Below are 7,500 nucleotides of genomic sequence, written 5' to 3' on the forward strand. Positions count from 1 at the left end.
CACTAGACTTGCACACAAGCCTTGGACACTAGCCTTGCACACAAGCCATGCGTACAAGCCTTGGGCACTAGCCCTGCACACAAGCCTTGGGCACTAGCCTTGGACACTAGCCTTGCACACAGTCCTTGCACACTAGGCATGCTTGGGGGGCAGATCCAGCATCAAGTGGACGGGTCTAGGCATTCTTGGGCTCAGATCCCGCATCGTCTCGTCGCGTCTTCAGAAGTCGTCGCTAACAGCACCTTTGGTTGCCACTGGTGGTTAGGCTGGTTGGTTGCGCAAACCCTATAGGAGGGTGGCATGCTGGTGGGCGTTTTTGCCCGGATAGGCACTAGAATGTGCAGATTTTGGGCGTTTTTGCCTGGATAGGCTAAGGAATGGGCATGCTTTGGGCGTTTTTGCCCGGATAGGCACCGGAATGCTTGGCCTTGGCTTGTCCTAGCAGGGCATTGCTGGGTTGGGCTCCCTTGGCCTTTTGGGCGCCTTGGACGATGTCTTGCGAAGACCATGGGCACAAGGCCATGGCATATGGTGAGGAAAGGACCACGGTTGCCAAGGTTAGGCACCGGAATGCTTGGCCTTGGCTTGCCCTAGCAGGGCATTGCTGGGTTGGGCTCCCTTGGCCTTTTGGGCGCCTTGGACGATGTCTTGCGAAGACCATGGGCACAAGGCCATGGCATATGGTGAGGAAAGGACCACGGTTGCCAAGGTTAGGCACCGGAATGCTTGGCCTTGGCTTGCCAAAGCAGGGCATTGCTGGGTTGGGCTCCCTTGGCCTTTTGGGCGCCTATGACGATGTCTTGCGAAGACCATGGGCACAAGGCCATGGCATATGGTGAGGAAAGGACCACGGTTGCCAAGGTTAGGCACCGGAATGCTTGGCCTTGGCTTGCCAAAGCAGGGCATTGCTGGGTTGGGCTCCCTTGGCCTTTTGGGCGCCTCTGACGATGTCTTGCGAAGACCATGGGCACAAGGCCATGGCATATGGTGAGGAAAGGACCACGGTTGCCAAGGTTAGGCACCGGAATGCTTGGCCTTGGCTTGCCAAAGCAGGGCATTGCTGGGTTGGGCTCCCTTGGCCTTCCGGGCGCCTTGGACGCTGTCTTGGGAAGACCATGGGCACAAGGCCATGGCATATGGTGAGGAATGGACCACGGTTGCCATGCTTGGGGGGCAGATCCAGCATCAAGTGGACGGGTCTAGGCATTCTTGGGCTCAGATCCTGCATCGTCTCGTCGCGTCTGGGCGCAGATCCCGCATCGTCTCGTCGCGTCTTCAGAAGTCGTCGCTAACAGCACCTTTGGTTGCCACTGGTGGTTAGGCTGGTTGGTTGCGCAAACCCTATAGGAGGGTGGCATGCTGGTGGGCGTTTTTGCCCGGATAGGCACTAGAATGTGCAGATTTTGGGCGTTTTTGCCTGGATAGGCTAAGGAATGGGCATGCTTTGGGCGTTTTTGCCCGGATAGGCACCGGAATGCTTGGCCTTGGCTTGTCCTAGCAGGGCATTGCTGGGTTGGGCTCCCTTGGCCTTTTGGGTGCCTTGGACGATGTCTTGCGAAGACCATGGGCACAAGGCCATGGCATATGGTGAGGAAAGGACCACGGTTGCCAAGGTTAGGCACCGGAATGCTTGGCCTTGGCTTGCCCTAGCAGGGCATTGCTGGGTTGGGCTCCCTTGGCCTTTTGGGCGCCTTGGACGATGTCTTGCGAAGACCATGGGCACAAGGCCATGGCATATGGTGAGGAAAGGACCACGGTTGCCAAGGTTAGGCACCGGAATGCTTGGCCTTGGCTTGCCAAAGCAGGGCATTGCTGGGTTGGGCTCCCTTGGCCTTTTGGGCGCCTCTGACGATGTCTTGCGAAGACCATGGGCACAAGGCCATGGCATATGGTGAGGAAAGGACCACGGTTGCCAAGGTTAGGCACCGGAATGCTTGGCCTTGGCTTGCCAAAGCAGGGCATTGCTGGGTTGGGCTCCCTTGGCCTTTTGGGCGCCTCTGACGATGTCTTGCGAAGACCATGGGCACAAGGCCATGGCATATGGTGAGGAAAGGACCACGGTTGCCAAGGTTAGGCACCGGAATGCTTGGCCTTGGCTTGCCAAAGCAGGGCATTGCTGGGTTGGGCTCCCTTGGCCTTCCGGGCGCCTTGGACGCTGTCTTGGGAAGACCATGGGCACAAGGCCATGGCATATGGTGAGGAATGGACCACGGTTGCCAAGGCTAGGCATATAGAGAGGAATCGCATTTTTGCCCGGATAGGCACCGGAATGCTTGGCCTTGGCTTGCCATAGCAGGGCATCGCTGGGTTGGGCTCCCTTGGCCTTCCGGGCGCCTTGGACGCTGTCTTGGGAAGACCATGGGCACAAGGCCATGGCATATAGTGAGGAATGGACCACGGTTGCCAAGGCTAGGTATATAGAGAGGAATGGACCACGGTTGCCAAGGTTGCGCAAGTTTTGGGCATTTTTTGCCCGGATATGCCCAAGTATGCCCCGATAGGCCCGTTACGCCCCGGTATGAACGCGTATGCCCGGATAGACTCGGTATGCCTTGGGATACATGCGTATGCCCCGATAGGCTTGGTACGCCCCGATATGCGCACGTGTGCCCCAGTAGGGCTCGGTATGCCCCGGTATGCCCCGATATGCACACGTGTGCCCCAATAGGGGTCGGTATGCCCCGGTAGGTACGCGTGTGCCCCGTAGTGCACGTTTCGCAGATCTCCCCGCATGTCCCGCCCCTATATGTAATACTTACTTACTTACTTACTTTCTTTCTTGCTTGCTTGCTTGCTTGCAATGGTTGGGAGTGCCCGGCATGCCCCGCTGCAGAGACCAAGGGCGCAATGACTTGGCACCGCGGATGCCGGGACTCCGGCACTTCCCGTGGCACTGATGGTTGGTTCCAAAGACAAAAGGCCGTGCAAGGCCACCGCACCGCGGATGATTTTGCTCGTGCTGGCGCCGTTGTGTGGCCAAAGAACATGCGCGAATGCTCGTGTCGGAAGGGTTGGTGTCCTGGCCCCGTCGGGTGTCACGAATGCTCGGTTGCGAAGACCATGGGACCAAAGCCATGGCACGTCGGATGATGGCTCCAGCTGGCGCCCCGGCACTTTCTGTGGCATTGATGCTCTGTTTCAAAGACAAACGTGCGCAGGGCCAGGGGACCGCGGATGACTGCTCGTGCTGGCCCCGTTGGGCGGCATTGATGGTCGGTTGCAAAGAAAATGCGCGATTGCTCGTGTCGGGGCCTGGCAAGCCAAGGCCAAGCGAGCCATGGCAACGCGGATGATGGCTCCAGCTGGCGCCCCGGCACTTTCTGTGGCATTGATGCTCGGTTTCAAAGACAAACGTGCGCAGGGCCAGGGGACCGCGGATGACTGCTCGTGCTGGCCCCGTTGGGCGGCATTGATGGTGTGTTGCAGAGAGCATGTGCGATTGCAAGTGTCGGCCGGGTTTGGGTTCCCTTGGGCTTTCGGGCGCCTTGGACGCTGTCTTGCGAAGACCATGGGCACAAGGCCCCGTCCTGGCCCCTTGTTCGATTCGCTCTCGTCTTGCGCTTGCTTCCAAGGTCCTCCATGACCTTCCCCATGGCCTTGCTAGATCCCCCCCATGACGCATGACCTCTGTCCGTTGATTGGTTTTGAGTGCACACCATGCCCGGCTTGGCACCGTGTTGTCGCGTGAGTGGCATTTGGATCGTGCATGGTGGTGGGCTACCTGCCAATGCGCACAAGCCTTGCACACTAGCCTTGCGCACGAGCCTTGCACAAAAGCCTTGGACACAAGCCTTGCGCACAAGCCATGCATACAAGCCTGGCTCACAAGCCTTGGGCACTGGCCCATCGCACTAGCCTTGCACACAAGCCTTGCGAACTAGCCTTGGGCACGAGCCTTGCGCACTAGCCTTGGGCACTAGCCTTGCACACAACCCTTGGGCACTAGCCTTGCGCACCAGCCTTGCCCACAAGCCTTGCACAGCAGCCTTGCACACTAGCCTTGCACCCAGGCCTTGCTCACTAGCCTTGGGCACTAGCCTTGCGCACTAGCCTTGGGCACTAGCCTTGCACACAGACCTTGGGCACGCAGGCCTTGCACGCTAGGCATGCTTGGGCAAGCAGCTCCCGCAACAAGTCGGCGGGTGTAGGCATGGTTGGGCGCAGATCCCGCATCGTCTCGTCGCGTCTGGGCGTAAACCCGTCGCGTCTCGTTGCGTCTTCAGAAGTCGTCGCTAACAGCACCTTTGGTTGCCACTGGTGGTTAGGCGGGTTGGTTGCGCAAACCCTATAGGAGGGTGGCATGCTGCGGGGCGCTGGAATGCGCAGGTTTAGGGCGTTTTTGCCCGGATAGGCACTGGAATGTGCTGGTTTTGGGCGTTTTTGCCTGGACAGGCTAAGGAATGGGCATGCTTTGGGCGTTTTTGCCCGGATAGGCACTGGAATGGGCTGGTTTTGGGCATTTTTGCCTGGATAGGCTAAGGAATGGGGCATGCTTTGGGCGTTTTTGCCCGGGCAGGCACTGGAATGCCTGGCCTTGGCTGGGCATTGCTGGGTTGGGCTCCCTTGGCCTTTCAGGCGCCTTGGATGCTGTCTTGTGAAGACCATGGGCACAAGGCCATGGCATATAGTGAGGAATGGACCACGGTTGCCAGGGCTAGGCATATAGTGAGGAATGGACCACGGTTGCCAAGGTTGCGCAAGTTTTGGGCATTTTTTGCCCGGATATGCCCAAGTATGCCCCGATAGGCCCGTTAGGCCCCGGTATGAACGCATATGCCCGGATAGACTCGGTATGCCTTGGGATACATGCGAATGCCCCGATAGGCTTGGTACGCCCCGATATGCGCACGTGTGCCCCAGTAGGGCTCGGTATGCCCCGGTATGTACGCGTGTGCCCTGATAGGCCCGGTATGCCCCGATATGCACACGTGTGCCCCAGTAGGGCTCGGTATGCCCCGGTATGTACGCGTGTGCCCCGTAGTGCACGTTTCGCAGAACTCCCCGCATGTCCCGCCCCTATATGTAATACTTACTTACTTACTTTCTTTCTTGCTTGCTTGCTTGCTTGCAATGGTTGGGAGTGCCCGGCATGCCCCGCTGCAGAGACCAAGGGCGCAATGACTTGGCACCGCGGATGCCGGGACTCTGGCACTTCCCGTGGCACTGATGGTTGGTTCCAAAGACAAAAGGCCGTGCAAGGCCACCGCACCGCTGATGATTTTGCTCGTGCTGGCGCCGTTGTGTGGCCAAAGAACATGCGCGAATGCTCGTGTCGGAAGGGTTGGTGTCCTGGCCCCGTCGGGTGTCACGAATGCTCGGTTGCGAAGACCATGGGACCAAAGCCATGGCACGTCGGATGATGGCTCCAGCTGGCGCCCGGGCACTTTCTGTGGCATTGATGCTCGGTTTCAAAGACAAACGTGCGCAGGGCCAGGGGACCGCGGATGACTGCTCGTGCTGGCCTCGTTGGGCGGCATTGATGGTCGGTTGCAAAGAAAATGCGCGATTGCTCGTGTCGGGGACTGGCAAGCCAAGGCCAAGCGAGCCATGGCAACGCGGATGATGGCTCCAGCTGGCGCCCCGGCACTTTCTGTGGCATTGATGCTCGGTTTCAAAGACAAACGTGCGCAGGGCCAGGGGACCGCGGATGACTGCTCGTGCTGGCCTCGTTGGGCAGCATTGATGGTCGGTTGCAAAGAAAATGCGCGATTGCTCGTGTCGGGGACTGGCAAGCCAAGGCCAAGCGAGCCATGGCAACGTGGATGATGGCTCCAGCTGGCGCCCCGGCACTTTCTGTGGCATTGATGCTCGGTTTCAAAGACAAACGTGCGCAGGGCCAGGGGACCGCGGATGACTGCTCGTGCTGGCCTCGTTGGGCGGCATTGATGGTCGGTTGCAAAGAAAATGCGCGATTGCTCGTGTCGGGGACTGGCAAGCCAAGGCCGCGGATGATGGCTCCAGCTGGCGCCCCGGCACTTTCTGTGGCATTGATGCTCGGTTTCAAAGACAAACGTGCGCAGGGCCAGGGGACCGCGGATGACTGCTCGTGCTGGCCCCGTTGGGCGGCATTGATGGTGTGTTGCAGAGAGCATGTGCGATTGCAAGTGTCGGCCGGGTTTGGGTTCCCTTGGGCTTTCGGGCGCCTTGGACGCAGTCTTGCGAAGACCATGGGCACAAGGCCCCGTCCTGGCCCCTTGTTCGATTCGCTCTCGTCTTGCGCTTGCTTCCAAGGTCCTCCATGACCTTCCCCATGGCCTTGCTAGATCCCCCCCATGACGCATGACCTCTGTCCGTTGATTGGTTTTGAGTGCACACCATGCCCGGCTTGGCACCGTGTTGTCGCTTGAGTGGCATTTGGATCGTGCATGGTGGTGGGCTACCTGCCAATGCGCACAAGCCTTGCACACTAGCCTTGCGCACGAGCCTTGCACAAAAGCCTTGGACACAAGCCTTGCGCACAAGCCATGCACACAAGCCTTGCACACAAGCCATGCATACAAGCCTTGCTCACAAGCCTTGGGCACTGGCCCATCGCACTAGCCTTGCACACAAGCCTTGCGCACTAGCCTTGGGCACGAGCCTTGCGCACTAGCCTTGGGCACTAGCCTTGCACACAACCCTTGGGCACTAGCCTTGCGCACCAGCCTTGCCCACAAGCCTTGCACACCAGCCTTGCACACTAGCCTTGCATACAAGCCTTGCACACTAGCCTTGCACACAGGCCTTGCTCACTAGCCTTGGGCACTAGCCTTGCGCACTAGCCTTGGGCACTAGCCTTGCACACAGACCTTGGGCACTAGCCTTGCGCACTAGCCTTGCCCACGAGCCTTGCACACTAGCCTTGCACGCAGGCCTCGCAAGCTAGGCATGCTTGGGCGAGCAGCTCCCGCAGCAAGTCGGCGGGTGTAGGCATGGCTGGGCGCAGATCCCGCATCGTCTCGTCGCGTCTGGGCGCAAACCCGTCGCGTCTCGTTGCGTCTTCAGAAGTCGTCGCTAACAGCACCTTTGGTTGCCACTGGTGGTTAGGCGGGTTGGTTGCGCAAACCCTATAGGAGGGTGGCATGCTGCGGGGCGCTGGAATGCGCAGGTTTAGGGCGTTTTTGCCCGGATAGGCACTGGAATGTGCTGGTTTTGGGCGTTTTTGCCTGGATAGGCTAAGGAATGGGCATGCTTTGGGCGTTTTTGCCCGGATAGGCACTGGAATGGGCTGGTTTTGGGCGTTTTTGCCTGGATAGGCTAAGGAATGGGGCATGCTTTGGGCGTTTTTCCCCGGGTAGGCACTGGAATGCCTGGCCTTGGCTGGGCATTGCTGGGTTGGGCTCCCTTGGCCTTTCAGGCGCCTTGGATGCTGTCTTGTGAAGACCATGGGCACAAGGCCATGGCATATAGTGGGGAATGGACCATGGTTGCCAAGGTTAGGCAATATAGAGGGCGGTGGGCGAGTAGGCCATGGCGTCACTTGTTTGCCCGTGTTTGCTCCCTGTGTGCGTTGTTTGGTTT

This window comes from Tasmannia lanceolata, unplaced genomic scaffold, assembly GCF_043159265.1.
Source record: "Tasmannia lanceolata isolate RefF3 unplaced genomic scaffold, GAP_Taslan_0.1 ptg000020l, whole genome shotgun sequence".
Lineage (NCBI taxonomy): Eukaryota > Viridiplantae > Streptophyta > Magnoliopsida > Canellales > Winteraceae > Tasmannia > Tasmannia lanceolata.